Below are 17,736 nucleotides of genomic sequence, written 5' to 3' on the forward strand. Positions count from 1 at the left end.
AAAGATTGGCTTTGTCCTTAGAATTATGGCAGATTGAACCGTCAGTACATGACAGAGGAGGTAAACTTGAGTCCACACCAAAGAGTGATTGCTTTAAAGCTGACCACCATGAGTGTGGTTGGGAGGTGCCAATCAGAACATTTTTAAGGTGTTCATTGTACTCATCCTGTGCGCTAGAATATGTACGTTGGGCAAATAAACGCAGACGAACGTAATTTTCCCATGATTCAGGTGAACGCAGTCGGGACCATTCACAATAAGCAACCTGTTTTCCACGCTGAGCACGCCTGCAGTCATCATTAAACCAGGCACTGTCCTTGCGACGACTTCGAATTATTTTAGAAGGTTAACACCAAAGGCTTATTAACGATGAAAATATCTGGTAATAAAATGGCCGTACATTTGGTCTTATACAAAACTCTGTCATCTCCCTTCTCGCAGCCACCACTGCACCATTTTGATACCGTATTATTGGTAATATTGGTATTACCTTAATACCAATATACTGGATGCTAATGCACATCCCTAGTCCTGCCACAGTCTTGAGAAAAAGTAACATTCTTCTGCGTTCTGTCGGTAGTTTTTCATTTAGAATCTTATGATGACACCGAAGAGGCCTATTAGTGTGGAAAATAAGGAGTCTAGTGAGATTGCAAGTGTTAGTGAGCCACAGCACTCCATTAGTGGATTCACAGGAATCACACAAGAAAAGTTACAAAACATTTTCATGGATGATGACTTGTCCTCCAGTTACTTCTCTCCTCCTCCTCACCTTTCTCTTCTCTTCCTCTAAGATATCCATCACCAGCCTTCACTTACAGTATGTAGAAATCAGAATTCTAAAAAAGAAATATATTGAAATTTTTATAAACTCAAGGTTTAGCTAAGATTAGAATGAATTATTTACCTGATTTATAGGTATTAATACTCGAACAGCCATTTGGAATTAATTTAGTTTGAATATTGGGTCTGCACTGTATATGTTTACATTTCACAAGCATACTAGCAAAGATCAAAGTTTTTAAATGCAAAATATTGGAATCTGATGATGACTTAAATGCATGTTAGTCTTCAAATATCAGGTAAAATCCTTCACTTCATAGTCAGAGCTTAAATCTGCTCTCTCTCTCTCTCTCTCTCTCTCTCTCTCTCTCTCTCTCTCTCTCTCTCTCTCTCTCTCTCTCTCTCTCTCTCTCTCTCTCTCTCTCTCTCTCTCTCTCTCTCTTTTTTTTTTTTTTTGTCAATGTCTGCTAAAAGTGCCCATGTGTCTTATGAGCCATCAAATGTGGTACTAATAAACAGTTGACAAAGGCATTGGTCCCCATTGCCTGTTACATTGATGATATTGGTGAGAAGAAAGATTAGCTATTAAACTTCTATATAGTAACAGCCTGAGACTGCTAATTGCATTAATCAGTTACAGAGAAAGGTTGCACAGGCTTATATGAATAACTCTGCCTTGGCAGACCCCTGCAATTGGGACTGTGAGATCGACAAGGATGAATTACATAATAACGTACGAAAAGAGGAAAGCTGCAAGAGGCCACCAGGCCTACATGTGGCATTCCCAGTATGATTAAAGCTACCTAATTTCATCTATTATCTCCATCCATAAATTTATCTAATCTTTTTTAAAGCTCCCTAATGACTCAGCACTGACTACATGACCACTGAATCCGTTCCACTTATCAACCACTATGTTTGAAAACCAATTTCTTCCTATTTTCCTCCTATACCTGAATTTTTCAAGCTTAAACCCATTGTTTCTGGTTCTGTCCTCACTACTGATCCTAAGAACTTTGCTCATGTTCCCTTTGTTGTAATCCTTACATCACTTAACGCATTACCCGCGTTATGGCAATACCAAGACTCCTCTCTCGCAGCAACCTTCACAACGCTCTCATGCTAGTCCCAGTGAAGCTATGAGGAAGAAAACTTGCAAGTACCTCCTTTACACCCCAACAACTCATATGCTTTCATAAAAGTGGTCTCATTGGTGGCCCAACATGCTGTATCACAATATTTTCTTCTATGGCAAAGTGGGCCACCTGTGTATAACTCACATGTTGCTCCAGCAATGACCCAATTCACCATACTGGAGTTTGTTGTCCCCCTTTTGTGTCTTGTGCCACTTGTGTACCACTTGGTTTTAAGTAAATAAATTATAATAAGTTTCTTTATATCACACTTTTTCAATTAGTTATGAATAAAATTAATTACATTTAATATAGAAATGCTTCAGTGATTTTATTTTCATTAGAGTAATTTGTTGACATTTTTATGCATTTTTTATGTGCAGAAGATGAATCCCTTGTCATTTTAAGGTAGTCATATTGAAGAATATTCTGATGAAGATTTCATTCTCTCTAATGTGATCGAATCAAGCAACAGTGAAGAAAGTGATGAATCAAGAAAGACAGAAGATAATGAAACAGATGAAGTAGGAGAGACAGAAGATGATAGAGGAAATGAATCAGGAGAAATAGAAGATGATGATTCTGCACCTGTCAGTAGTCTTGCACTGTACAGGGATGGGGGCCTGTTTCTTCTAAACAGCGTAGCTATGCCTTCAGTGGTAAAGAAGAGCTCATCACTTTGCCTCAAGTAAACTGAGTCACAGGAAAACCAGAGCCTATTGATATGTACAAATTATTCATAACTGATGTTCTTTTGAACACAATAGTTACTTAAAAAATACATATGCTCAACAAAAAAATAAATGCAGCCCTTCTGACAAGGAGGTCATGGTTTATTACATAAAAACCCACTACAAAAGAAGAAATGAAGAAATTATTTGGCATAATTATAAATATGGGAATTGTTGGTATGCTAGAACAACCTTAAAGGGTTCAAGAAAATACCTTCCCAAGGAAGTTATTGAAAGTACTAAGGAAGAATGAAATGAAAGGACAGGAGAACAGCAAGGGGGTGAAAGTTTTCAAATGGAGGGATAAAAGAATTGTACTGACTGTCTCAACTCTGCCTGAAGACAGTGATGTTTTAGTTCCTAGTGGCAAGAAGAACAGAAGTAAAGAAGAGATTTTCAAACGAGAAAGTGTAATGGCATACAACAAGGCAAAGAAAGGTGTGGATGACTCTGACCAGTATACATCCTACTACAGTCCTCTGAGAAAAAGCAAAAAATGGTACAAAAAGTTGGTCTTTGAACTGATCACTGGATTATCAGCAGTAAATGCTTTGGTTCTTCATTTTCAATGCTTCCCAAGGGATAAGATGAGTCAGCTGCAATTTTGAGAGGCTTTAGTATGCTCCCTCATTGGAGAAAAACCTGAGAATATTAGGCCTTGGAAAAGTCCTGGAGTTATGTCAAGAAAAAGAAATCTTCATGTACTGACTAAGAAAGATGGACCTAATGCTGAGGTCACACTACAGCTTTTTTTTTTTACTACAACATCCACAACAGCCATAGGAGAGCTATTGCTGGCAGCAATGACGTCATTTTACTGGCTTTTGGCCTCTTGTAAGATCTCATAAGTTAAGTTGTATGTTAATTGCTGTGATATCGTATGATGTCATAAGATGTCCTTGTTGTCACAACATCATAGAAGCATTATGACAATCAAGCGCTGCATTCGACTGTCGGGAAGAGAGTCACGACAGGCAAAGCCATTTCATCAGGCATACGATGACGTAAGATGATGTACGATGACGTTATAGAGAGATATGATGTCATATGTGCTACTAACGACATTGTTTGACATCGAACGAGCCAAAACTCATTAAAATATTGAGTTACGACTGGTCTTTGAACATACATTTGGCAGTAACGTATGAAAATGTTGTCACTAGAATCATCATGACCAGTGTGACAGCTTGTGCGTTGTCGTCAGTTCAGTTTAAAAAAAAAAAATTTTGCCCCAGTTTACCCACTGAAGACGATGGGACAGATGAAGGGTATGATGGGTATGATGTTCCATTGTCATTGCAAGATTTCTTTGGGACATCCCTGGACATTGCAGGCCCATTGGACATAAGTATGGAGGGGCCGCCTCTGACACCAGGAGTGAACATCCTTCTTCAGACCCCCTTCTCCCCCGCCCCTGAAGGTGGACGTCCTTCGTTTTGCATGTCCTTCTTGCACTGAAAGAAGTACTCCCAACCGTTACAACAGTCGTATGCAGTCACAGAAAACTGGCCTTTATGACCGTCAGGGGCATCATAGTAAAAAAAAACCTGTAGTATGAGAGAGAGACCAAAAAAGATGTCATGATTGCTATGAAAAATTACTCTCTGAAGGATCCAAGGTCACAAGAAACAAATCCAGAAGATTAAACACATTTTGTTCTGAGTGTGAAGATCAGCCACACCTATGTATTACATGTTTTGCTGAAAAGCACAGTGCATAAGATTCATGTAAATAATGCTATCTTTTCATTACAAGGAACACAGTGTTATACAGCATGCAAATGTATTCAATATTACATGTATTGTTTTGTGAAGCTGCATTATTTTGGTAATTATTGAAAAGATTTCAGTGTAATATGCATCATATGTATTTTTCAAGAAATTTCTACTTTATTTTTTTAAAGTTTATTTTAGTATAGAATTGAAAGATTCCAAAGTGTATGAGTATGTGGTATTGTTCAAAGGAATTGCACCAATCATACCAATTTTCAAATTCATATAAGTTTAATTATATTGCATTTTTTTGTGTATATTTTATATCAGTATAATGATATTCAGTTTCATAGTTCCAATTATGTATGGCATATTGTATTTTTTTTTTCTTTACCATTTCTTACTTTTACTTATGAAAAATAAATTTAATATAAAGTCCTGGAGTCTCAACACATTGCATTGAAAATGAATTCAATTACATTTTATTGTGTTTACTTTTCCACTCATTCATGTCCCTTGCTAATGTATGAAAGCCAAAACCATAGCAAATCTATGTATAAAAAGAAAAAAACACATTAAATATATACTTCTTTATACTCATCTTTGCACCACCGGTGTACCAACTTCCAATAAGGGAATATAGTTAGTGGTGCACATGTGGACCAAGATGCTGGCAGTGTGTTAAATACTTGTATGAGGTCTCTAAATGGTATAAGGGTTATAACAAAGGGAACATGAGCAAAGTTCTTAGGATCAGTAGTGGGGACAAAATCAGAAATAATGGGAGAGTTGTTTTCCTTCGATGTCATAAAGAAATGTGAAGATATACACAAACCCAAAAAAACTGGGAGGCCCAACTTCCATCCTTATATAGCACCTGGGAGACGGTTTGCTCCACCTGGCATTTTACCTAGATGACCTAAGTCACAGCAGTCAAGGCCACGTTTCCAGGCAAGGCATTTTTTGGGGCAGGAGGCCTTCCCAGAGGAGGAGGGCACTGACACACAGAACTTCCCAGTGAAACTACTTTTTGGTAAGTCCCTTGTTAATGCCTTTGGTTAACACTCCAGATCATTTTTGTGGAGGGAAAAATTTCTGTTGCTGGGTTGCAGTGGTGTTGTATCTCCTCAGAGAAATGGATTCATAATGTAGTACATGTACTACTAGCTGCTCCTCTCAACTTGTCTCTTGGAGATCAAAAACCCGTTGACTCTGCCATGTTGAAGCTCTTAGAGCACAAAATAGCAGAATTATGTACAGCAGGGATCATGGCATCCTTTGTAACATTTTTCTTAATATTTAAAGAGATGGCAGAGTTAGAGTTATTTGGAATTTGAAAGAACTTCATAATTATGTCTACTGTGTACATTTTAAGATGGACAGGCTCAAAGATGTGATACCCTTAAGGTGGAAATTCGTTAATTTGGTCAAAAAAATTGAAAAATTGGAAACTTGGTACTTGGGTTCGTCTCTGGAGAGGGAAGCCATGGCCGAAGTTGCCAGGCACATAACGCACTGCTTACCTGGTAATGGCGGGTTTAAAGGGCTGGCCCTTTCAATACCCAAGCGTGCATACGCCCCTTTTTCTTCTAGTCTTTGTTTTGCTTGTATTTATTATTTTTTTTGAGCTGTTTTATTTATTTTTGCGTGATGTACGATAGTTTAGTATCAGGCAGTGAGGGTGAGGAAGACGCTACTCCTCAGTACCAATCGATACAGCCTTAGGGAGTGCGCGTGCGTGCAGCCTACCTGTTGATCGTATTTTACACGTGTTGGGTTCCCAAATTGTGACAATGCCACGTGTAAGGCCATGATGTAACATGGCCTGAAACTATCTAAACAGCCACTACCAGCCTCCAAGCAGTTGTCAAGGGATTATGTAAGTACATATCTGAGTTTGGTACATATTGGAGTGAGTTATTTTTTTTTTTTTTTTTTTTTTTTTTTTTTTATACCATGTGGGCTTTTCACGGGAATTTATGGGCTAAAGGGGATACTTTTTAGGGTACCTCCTATCTTAAAGCCCACCTGCTAGGAAACCGTTGCCCCGAGTGAGGAAGCGAGTTATGTGGGGTTTTGAAGATGTTCACAGAAAATGCGTTTTCTCGACTTTCAGTTTTTCAGCATATACTGTTGAATAACTTTTTCAGTAATTGGTCAATTTCAAAAATTTTTGCAGCAAAATGATCAACAACCTCATCTTAACAAATGCTAGCATGATAATGCATGAACTCACTCAAATAAATTTACAACAGGCTTATAAACTCAAATTTTGATGAAAAAAAGGTAACAATTTGGCGTGTAATGAAATTGTTATAACATAGGTTATGTGTATGCCGATGCTAACATTTATTTGTTGTTATGTATATTATATGTGGTTAAGAGGAAATTGCCACACTGTTATTAGTTTTGATTTTATAATGGTATTTTGAATTATTTTCTTATCGCCGAAAAAATATTTATTGCAAAAAAACTACGCCACATTTGTGTACTAAATTAACACTGAAGACGTACACCATAAACGTACACCTTGTGTATAAATATTATTGAATTCGGTGAAAAAATAGCAATGGGAGAGCCAACAAACCGATATTGATATCGAGTCATCGAATTACCACCTTAATCCACTACAACTGTTATTTCATGTCTGTTGACTTCACAAATGCTTACTTTTTAGTCTACATGAGACCAGAAGACAGGAGCTGATTCCAACTTATTTGGCAAAACTCTAAGTTTCACTTTTCTTGTCTTCTGCAGGGCTTGACTTTACTGCCTTGCATTTTTACTAAATTGTTGAAACCTGTCCTCTCACATCTTTGTAAACTTGAAATTTCCGTGTCATGCTACTTGGATGATTACATTTTTATTGCTGACTATGCTGATACTTTAAGACTTTTGACTCCTTAGGGCTCACTGTCAATCCACACAAATCTGTATTATAGCCTACCCAAGAAACTTAATTCTTTGATGTGATATTAAATTCTTTTGATATGTCTACCACTTTGATGCCCAGGAGAAAGGAGCACATTAATTAAGGCACATGGTTTCGTATTGCTGAACAAAGATGTAGTTTGTTTTAGAATTTGATATAATATGGGTCAGTGAAATAAAGGAAACATTAATGAGCAGTGTGCCCGGTTTTGACTTATACATGAATAAAAGTAAGCAAAATAGCTGAAGGGGAGGGATTATGATGCTGGTGAAGTGTGCATTGGTGCTATATATCACATGCGTGAACACTGCAATTGAAGGGCAAATATGGGTACAGTTGTCCTGTTGTCCTGGGATGAAGTTTTGGGGGTTTTACATTCCCCCGATCGACTCGCCCTACTATGACCCGGCGTTGGTGGGGGCAATGGAGGTACAAGTGACAGATTGTGATAGTGTCGTGGTGGTGGGTGATTTTAATGCACGTGTGGGTTTGTTGCCAAGGAGAAATATTAATGGAATGAGTTGTGAATATAATGGTGTGAAAGATCTTACAACTAATTATATGGGTCGGGCAATAACCAACATGTGTGACGAGAAAGAAATGGTTGTTGGTAATCATCTGAAATATGACGGAAAGCAGCTCGGAGGGAATTTATCATTTACACTCGGTGCTCAATGGTTGTCAGAAATTGACTTATGTTTGGTTAAGTGCAACAGCTTGAGTGTAGTGAAAGACTTATGTATACGCCAAAGTATGACGTGTTCAGACCACGCACCACTTACTGTGACAATTAACACTGACTGCTTTGAATCAGTAACACCATCACAACTACTTGAGCGTGTCAGTAACTTGGGTCAGTCGTTTGCACACATTCCTCGCACTATGAATGTTTCGAGAAGCCTACACCATGATAAAGTGGATATGGAAGCGTTCATGGCAAGGATGGTGCAGTGCGACCCACCCACTCTGGGCATGGTGAGTCAAGAAAGCATACAAAATGTGGTTAAGGAAAGTTGTATAGAAATTAATAGAATAGCAAAAGAGTGTAAAAAGATGAATGTCGCACGTGAGAGAAGTGGAGACCAAAGATGGAAAAGATTGATGGAGGAAAATGACAGTGGAAAAATTTGGAAAGCAGTTAATTGGAAAGGAGAAATTAATCCTAACCAAGGTATCGCTCAATTTACCGATAGTAACTTTAAGACGCATTTCGAGGAATTACTGAATCCAGGGACAAACGATGAAGGGGAAATAGTCTTTGAGGAGGCACCATATATTCCTATATTGGATGACCCGTTCACATCTAGAGAGATGTAAACAGCTTTGAGTGGTATGAACAAAAAGAAAAGTTTTGTTGGAATGAGTCCTGCCTTATTAGTGAAATTACCTATGAATTGGTTGATATTTTTCTTACACTACGTAATGTGGTTTTTGATAGTCTGTGCTTTCCATTAGCCTGGTGTTATAGTAAACTAATTGTACTATATAAATCTGGTGATTGTATGCTCTGTGACAATTACAGAGGGACTAGTATTATGGACACCCTAGCTAAACTATATGACACACTTATCATGAATTATAGAATTAAACTATGGATGGATGTGGACAAATGTCAAGCTGGAGGTATGAAGGGAAGAGGGTGTTTAGAGCAGATATTTACACTGAGATTATTGTGTGATTATGTTAATTTCAAGAAGGTTAATTTATATGTATTGTTTATAGACTATCGTAAAGCATATGACAAAGTACCAAGATCTAAGCTCATAGAATGTCTTAAGTTATTAGGATGTGGAAAAAAAATGTTAAAAGCAATTTATGTTATGTATAGGTGTACACGTAATGTGCTGAAGAGTGCTACTGTTGAGTCGTCAGTGGGAGTGAGGCAAGGCGCGCCATCTAGTTGTCTTTTGTTTGTTATTTACATTAACCAAATGGTTCGTATGTTGAAGCGAAAAATAGAAGCTGATGGTTTCTTGGGAACATTGCACGCACTCCTATTGATGGACGACACTGTAATTCTAATAACATCTCAAGATATGTGCACCAGGAAATTTAGAATTGTCGTTGATTACTGCAACAATTACGGAATGGAGATCAATGAGGCAAAAGCAAAATTTTTTGTCATAAATAACAGTTTTTTATAAAAGTCCATTAAGGGTTGAGGGTCATGTCATAAAGTATTGTGATAGATACAAGGATCTAGGAGCCTGGTTTACCGACAGTGGGCGTATGAAGGATGTGATATCATTACATGAATGAAAGTCTCAGTCGTCAATAAATTCTCTATACGTATTTTGTGCTTCTAACTCAGACATGCCTTATTGTTACAAGAGATGAGTGTTTAACGCTGCTGTGTTGGCTGGACTGACATACAGCTGTGAGTCATGGTTGACGAATAACTATGCGTCATTAACTAGTCACTATAATAAATTAATGAAATCTCTCTTGGGTGTGAGAAATAACATGAGTTCAAATTTATGTAACGCTGAGTCGGGAATTAGGCCAGTTAACCATATTGTGTGTGTCCGACAAAAACGGTTCTTGGAAAGAAAACTTACCTCACTCAACAGAAATTAACCGTTTCATATTATACTGTATTTAACTTATGCAGAGAAGCTAATACCCCTGGTTTTAAGTTTATTCAAAGTGCCATGCAGTATGATGCTAATGTGAATCCTCTTGAAAATGTGATAAACTTATTCATCAACAAACCAGAAACAGCAACAAAGTATCACACTTACAAATCAGTCTTGAATCCCGGTCTTAGAGTTCATAGTGTTTACTCAGATAACATTTATATCCCTGACTATACACGTATGGCATTCACTAGAATCAGATTAACCCCTTCGCGCCGGATGTTAAAAAAGCCCGCCTGTATGATATACGGGTGGTAGTGCCGCGCGCCCAAGCGCAGGAAACTCGTGCAAGCTTGTCATACTTGTCGTCTTTGTGTATTATGCTGCTATTTTTTAGTTACTATATCGCCTTCAAAGAGGAAAGTGGACGCTTCTCTCTTAGGAGAAAGAGAGAGAGAGAGAGAGAGAGACATTTGCTAATATTTTAGACACAAGCGGGACGCATGTATCTTATCTTTCGAGAGGAAGAGGGAAAGGGAGGGAAGGGAGAGGGAAACGAAGGGAGGAAGGAGAGAGAGAGAGAGAGAGACTAGAAAATTTGTTTTTGTATTTGTGTGTGTGTGTGTGTGTGTGTGTGTGTGTGTGTGTGTGTGTGTGTGTGTGTGTGTTTTCACGAATGTTACAAGGCGGGACGCATGTAACTTATCTTTTGAGAGGAGAGGGGAGGGAGGGAAGGGAGAGGGGAGGAGGGAAGGAGATGGGAGGAGGAATGGAGAGAGAGAGAGAGAGATGGGAACAGTCTATGCCATTGGGGAATTTTAGACACAAGGCGGGACGCATGTAGCTTATCTTTAGTGATTGGTGGAGACAAGGATGGTGGGAGGAGCACTAGGATTTCAAGGACAGCATACGGCATGTATAGTTAGTATCCAACACACTATACGGGACAACTGAACTGAAGAAAGCTCAGAAAAGAAATATGACGCCTATGTAGGCGTCATCGTATATGCTACTGGGGCTTCATGACGCCTACATAGGTGTCACCGTATTGAAGGGGTTAATGTCTCATGATCTAAAGATCGAGACAGGCCATTGGAGTCGAACCCCTCGAGACTTGAGAGTGTGCCCGTGTGATGGTCAGACCACACAGACTGAGCACCATGTACTGGTGGAATGCGCACTAACGAGACAGACCAGGCAAAAGTATGATATGCTAAACTTACAGAATTTAGATATATTATTTAATGAAACAGATTTAAATACATTATGTCGATACGTGTATGAAGTACTGACTGTTTATAGAACATAAATCTTCACTGCAATGAGATGCCTTACCTTTATTATGTATGTACTGTATATGTTTTTGTTTTTTTTGGTCATATTGGGTTATATTGTATTTGGATGTTCTATCTACATTGAGTTAGATAGCACTGGTAGATTTGTTGTTGTTTTGTTTTGCATTGCCTAATCTTAATTAAAATACTTAAGTGACAATAAGTATGGTAATGACAGGTTGTAATTATTTATTTCTTTATATTGGACCATAAAGGTTTTGTATGTTTATTCCAATGTAGAATTGTTTTTTTTTTTTTTTTGGGTCAATAAACTAACTAACTAGCTAACTAGTATCTTAGTTTGAGCTTTCCTCTTTTATTGGTATGGCTGTAGCTTCTGACCTTACTGTGGAGTTGGCTCCACTCAAGTACTTACAAATATTTTGTAACAGAACTTGCTCGCCATCATGGGAATTATAGTTCATCTGTCCTCGTGGACAGTCATACTCAGGACTTAATTAACTGGTAGGTTAATAATATTGCTTCACAAACAAAGTCATGGTTCTGTTCCCACCAACTAGAATGATTTTGTGATGCATCCCTGACTGGTCAGGGTGCAGTAGGGGGAATACCAGGACGGGTGGTCACTGGGCTCATGATGAACTGGATGATATTAATTGTTTGGAATTAAAAGACACAGGAGGAGGTAGTAGACACCTACTGAAATTATTATTTACTCCCAGCAAGTTCTAATAGCACTATTTCAGGGGATGCTGTGAACTCCTTTAAAGCTAGTTGTGATCTTGCAGAACATTTCCCTTTGTATCTCACAACTTAAGTGGGCAGTCACAGCCTGCCCTCTAAAGACAACTCTCCTACTTATCACAAAACTACGTGCACTTTCCACACACACACACACACACACATCCTTCACTTAAAATTCAAAATTAGAAAATGGTGAATCCAAATCCAGCCTCAGAGTCCCCTTCTGGGGAGGGGACCAGAAATGTTCCTAGGTTGGACTGCTCTCTCTTTGGCGATCCAAAATGTCTTGACACCTCCCTCAACTTTTTCTCCATTAACTTCTGCAACATTTTGCGGTCTTAGATCTAATTATCAGTCTGTAGAATACCACCTCACCTCTACTAAACCTCATCTTCTTTTCCTCACCGAAACACAGCTGTCTGAGGCAACTGACAGTAGCCCCTTTTCTGTTCCCTCCTACTTTCTCTATTCTCATTTTCATTCCAAAGCTGGATGTTGCATTTATATGCGCAACGACTTGACTTGCTCTTGTGCCCACACTCTTAAATCTTCGGAGTTTTCCACCATCTGGCTTAGACTCAATAGTCACTTTCTAACTAGATTTATCTGTGCTGTCTATCTCTCCACTAATTCCTCAGACTATAGTAAATTCTTTGACTATTTAACTTAAAGAATGGAGCAACTGGTGCAACACCCTACTCATATTACTGACCATCTTGGAGATATGCCCAACATTCTTGATTTTTTTCCTCACCTCTAATCCTTCAGTTGGACTCCTCCATTCACAATCTCATTTCTGCTTCTTTTCCTATCTCTCCAATCCTTTCTCAGGATCCCCTAAAGTGGAGGTGCCTTTGGCATTTTACCTCCGCCAGATAGGGGACCTGAGGAAGTATGTATTATGCTGATTTTCCATGGAATTATTTTTATTTATTTATTTTTTTATTTTTTTATTTTATTATTTTTTTTTTATTTATTTTTTTTTTTTTTCATGTCCTGTAGCACCTGTAGGCACACTTGAAGAGTGTGTGGGAAGCACTGTTCAGCTTTTAGTGGTGCAGACAATTTTATTTATAGTGGTACCCATATTAGGGCCCATATCACCACCTAAACACATCTTTGGTGTAACCACCTAGAACCTGGGTATCATGGTGACATGTAGGTAACTTTAAACCACTCGACAAATAGCATAGTTTTAAAGCGGCATGTGGTGGGATTCAAACCTACATGTGGACGTCTGCCCAATCCCACGCTCACCACCTTATCCACTATGCCACCGCCTCCCACTCTTTCCGTGTCAGAGACCCATCTATGTGTGCTGAACGCATAAAGAAGGTGATAGTATCTGGCATGGAGGCATACATTCCTCATTCTTTTTCTCAACCTAAACCTTCTAAATCTTGGTTTAACCCGTAAGAGGTCAGCACTGATTTACCTCTGAATACTCATCCAGGTCACCAAAAATTCCACTTTCTTTTTTTATTCCATAAAACTCAAAATGGGCATAGAAAAGTAAAAATAAGAGTTAAAGTTCGAAATTGCCATTTTTAATGTCCACCTGGAGCTTTAAATTTACCTCGCTTAGTGATGCTGCCAGACGTACAACTTCTGAATGAGACTTTTTTAATCGTTTTATCGATATTTTTCTCCTACGAGATATGTGTATGATGGTTACATATTCATAAATTAACCCATGTTTTATGAAATGAAAAATACAAAAAAATATTTGTAAATACTGTAAATATAATGTAAAAAATAATTTGCTCAGTTTACCACAAAATATTGTTTATTATTTTTTCTTTCAGTATCTAAGCTTTTTAGTACTGCAGCAGGGTGTGATATTCTTCAAAACAAGGCTCAATGCATAGAGCTACATCACATTCATGACAGTAATACCAAATGTCGCTCCGTTTTTTTGGGGTCACGCTAATGCGGTAGGGAGGGGTGGGGGGAGGGGGATGACTAATCCATGTCAGAATGACGGGAAACTGTGCTGATATATGCTAGACACTTCAAAGAATATAAATCTTGAAGCTGGAGGGAATTTCAAATGCATGGAAACCGAGAAAGGGGCGAACGTACTTGTACGTGATTGACCACAGATAGTAAACAAAGACTCCACGTACATGTACGTGGTTGACCTCTTAAGGGTTAACACAGCCTATTCTCGTGCTATACATAATAGAGAGGTTGCCCACAAAAGTTACTTGAGCCTTCCATCTCCTGAATCTCATGCACTTTATATTTCTGCCTGGAATCATGCCAAGTCTGTTCTTCAACATGCCAAACACTCCTTTTATAAATAGAAAATGTCAAAATCTTTCAAACTCCAACTCTCCTCATGACTTCTGGCATCTGACCAAAATCATCTCCAACAACTTTACTTCTTCATCTTTCCCTCCTTTATTTCATCCTGATGGCACCACTGCCATCTCATCTGTTTCTAAAGCTAAAATCTTCTCTCAAACTTTTGCTAAAACTCCACCTTGGATGATTCTGGGCTTGTCCCTCTCTCACCTCCTTCCTCTGACTATTTCATATCTTCAATCAAAATTCTTCATAATGATGTTTTCCATGCCCTCTCTGGCCTAAACCCTTGGAAGGCTTATGGACCTGATGGGGTCCCTCCTATCGTTCTCAAAAACTGTGCTTCTGTGCTTGCACCTTGCCTGGCCAAACTCTTTCAACTATGCCTATCGACTTCTACCTTTCCTTCTTGCTGGAAGTTTACCTACATTCAGCCTGTTCATAAAAAGGGTGACTGTTCTAATCCCTTAAGCTACCCTCCTATAGCTTTAATCTCTTGCTTGTCTAAAGTTTTTGAATCTATCTTCAATAGGAAGATTCTTAAACATCTGTCACTTCACAACCTTCTATCTGTTTGCCAGTATGGCTTCCGTCAAGATTGCTTTACTGGTGATTTTCTGGCATTTCTTACTGCATCTTAGTCATCCTCTTTTAGAGATTTCAGTGAAACTTTTGCTGATGCATTAGATATTTCAAAAGCTTTAGATAGAGTCTGGCACAAAGTTTTTATTTCAAAACTGCCCTCCTACAGTTTCTATTCTTTTTCTCTGCAAGTTTATCTCAAGTTTCCTTTCTGACCATTCTATTACAGCCATGGTAGATGGCCACTGTTCTTTTCCTAAATCTATTAACAGTGCTGTTCCTCAGGATTCTATCCTATCACCCACTCTCTTTCTATTATTCATTAATGACCTTAACCAAATTTCTTGCCCTATCCACTCCTACGCTGATGATACCACCCTACATCTTTCCACTTCCTTTCAGAGACAATCAACCCTCCAGGAAGTTAATAGTTCACACAGGGACACCACACAACACTTGACTTCTGATCTCTCTAAGATTTCTGATTGGGGCAGAGAATTCTCAACTTAGTAGTTTTCAATGCCTCAAAAACTCAATTCCTCCATCTATCAACTCAACACAACCTTCCAGACAACTATCCCTTCTTCAATAACACTCAACTGCCTCCCTCTTCCGTACTGAATATCCTCAGTCTGTCCTTTACTCATAATCTTAACTTCCTATCTCATCTCTTGCTAAAACAGCTTCTATGAAGTTAGGCATTCTGCAGTGTCTCTGCCAATTTTTCTCGCCCCTCCATCTGTTAACTCTGTACAAGGGCCTTATCCGTCCTTGTATGGAGTACTCTTGACATGTTTGGGGGGGTTCCACTCATACAGCTTTATTGGACAGGGTGGAATCAAAAGCTTTTTATCTCATCAACTCCTCTGATAGACTGTCTTCAGCCTCTTTCTCACTACTGAAATGTTGCATCCCTTTCTATCTTTTATCGTTATTTTCATGCTAACTGCTCTATTGATCTTACTAACTGCATGCCTTCTCTCCTCCTGTGGCCTTGCTGCACAAGACATTCTTCTTCCTCACATCCCTATTCTGTCCAACCCTCTAATACAAGAGTTAACCAGTACTCCCAGTCATTCATACCTTTCACTGGTAAACTCTGGAACTTCCTACCTGCTTTTGTATTTCCTTCTTCCTATGACTTGACTTCTTTTAAGAGAAAGATGTCAAAATATTTGTCCTTGGCTTTTGGCTAATTCTTTCTAATCTTTTAGTGATTGCAGTTTCAGTGGGCCTTTTTTTTTTTCTAATATTTTGTTGCCCTTGGCAGCTCTCCTTCTTGCATAAAAAAAGAAAAAAAATGGGTTTATTTTCCCTTTGCTAAGATAACAGGGGAACTCATATCCACCTCTGTGCTGACAATGCCACTGCAATTGTTTCTGGATCATTGTGGAAGTACTAAACTTGACCTTCATATGACAGTATGGATGGGTTGTGTCAAGGGGTATTACTTTGTCAACACAGCATATACATGGTTGATATAATACAGAGGCAGATAAAGTATCTCGAGTGAAAAACATGGATGCAAAATGGTTGTTATAGCCCCATATTTTTCAAAGCCTTTTTCAGTTTTATTATGCACCTGATGTTGATTTGTTGGCCACTCACATAAATACTCAGTTACCTGCTTATGTTTTCTGGAAGCCAGATTCATGTGCCTTTCATACTAATACCTTCACAATGATCTGGTCAACCAAAAAAGTTTACGCTTTCCACCTTTCAGTATTATATCAAGAATTCTCCAGAAAATCCAGGAAGACAAAGCTACAGTAATGATAATTCTCCCACTGTGGCCGATACAAGTCTGATATCTGACAGCCCTCCAATTACTAGTGGTACCTCCTTTTCACTATCCTCGACTTCTCCTAGTACTGTCACAAACCCCCTCTCTCACACATCATTGGGCTCAAGGGTCTATTTTAACAGCGATGATATTAGGGAATCTGCTTCACTCCTGGAGAACAAGCATATGGATACAGTATGGGTCGCATATCAAGAAATGGTTATATTTTTGCCTCTGCGGGAAAGCTAATCTCTTTCAGTCATCTCTGGCTTATTAGATTTTCTTTTTTGTGGAATTTAAGAAGGGAATAGGTTGGATCTATAGCTCTATCAACACAATACAATCTACCATCTTGGCAATAGCAAGTATTTATGGTCAGCCAGCAGGACACCTTGCCTTGGTTGTCAAATTTATAAAAGCGGTCTTACAGAAGAGACCATCCTTGCCCCACAATCATGCAACCTGGAATTCTCAGTTGATCTTAGACTGCTTATTAGGCCTTGGGCCCAATGAAGACTTGTCTCTAATTCAGTTATCAAGAAAATTAACTATCCTTATGTTACTGCCAGATTTTGAGTCTGTTAGACATCAGGAACATGACTGTTTCAGACAGTCAGGTCTCTTTCAGGATTGGCGATCCTTTAAAAACTTCTAGGCCAGAGGAACATTCATCAGAATTGCTTTTTATAGCCTACCCCCAGACAGAAGATTATGTGTTGCCACCTCAATGGTGAGCTATCTTAAACCCACAAATAATTCGCGGGATTCACGCACTGGGTTTTCTCAAACCAGAAGACCTCCAATAAAGGTGGATTCATGGGACACTTGATGTCACCAGACAAAAGATGTAATGCAAACTGCTGGTAGCTATTGATCTTACCATTTTTTCATCTCACTCCATCAGGTCAGCACCAGCCAGTAAGGCATCCTTTATCTACAATCATCTCTACTGTTGGTTGGTCCAGGAAATATGCATTTTCCAGAGCAATCCTTCATAATGTAGAATAATTTACCTTTTGGCACTCTCATGTATACTTTGTGGTAAAACGTGCTGTTATTACAATTGTATGGTTTTTGTTACTGCTTTTTAGATAATGAATTGTCATTCCTGCTTCAGCTGTCTTTTTCTCTTTAGCCTTCTGTTGACTTGGTAGGTTT

General features: G+C 38.7%; 1 protein-coding gene across 10 annotated transcripts in view; it reads left to right on the forward strand.

Annotated features, from left to right (window-relative positions):
* The window catches only part of LOC123504755 (crossover junction endonuclease MUS81-like), a 117,322-nt gene that overhangs the window by 47,803 nt on the left and 51,783 nt on the right, over window positions 1-17,736 (forward strand). The gene's annotated exons all lie outside the window — the stretch shown is intronic.

This window comes from Portunus trituberculatus, chromosome 17 (genome assembly GCF_017591435.1).
Source record: "Portunus trituberculatus isolate SZX2019 chromosome 17, ASM1759143v1, whole genome shotgun sequence".
Taxonomy (NCBI): domain Eukaryota; kingdom Metazoa; phylum Arthropoda; class Malacostraca; order Decapoda; family Portunidae; genus Portunus; species Portunus trituberculatus.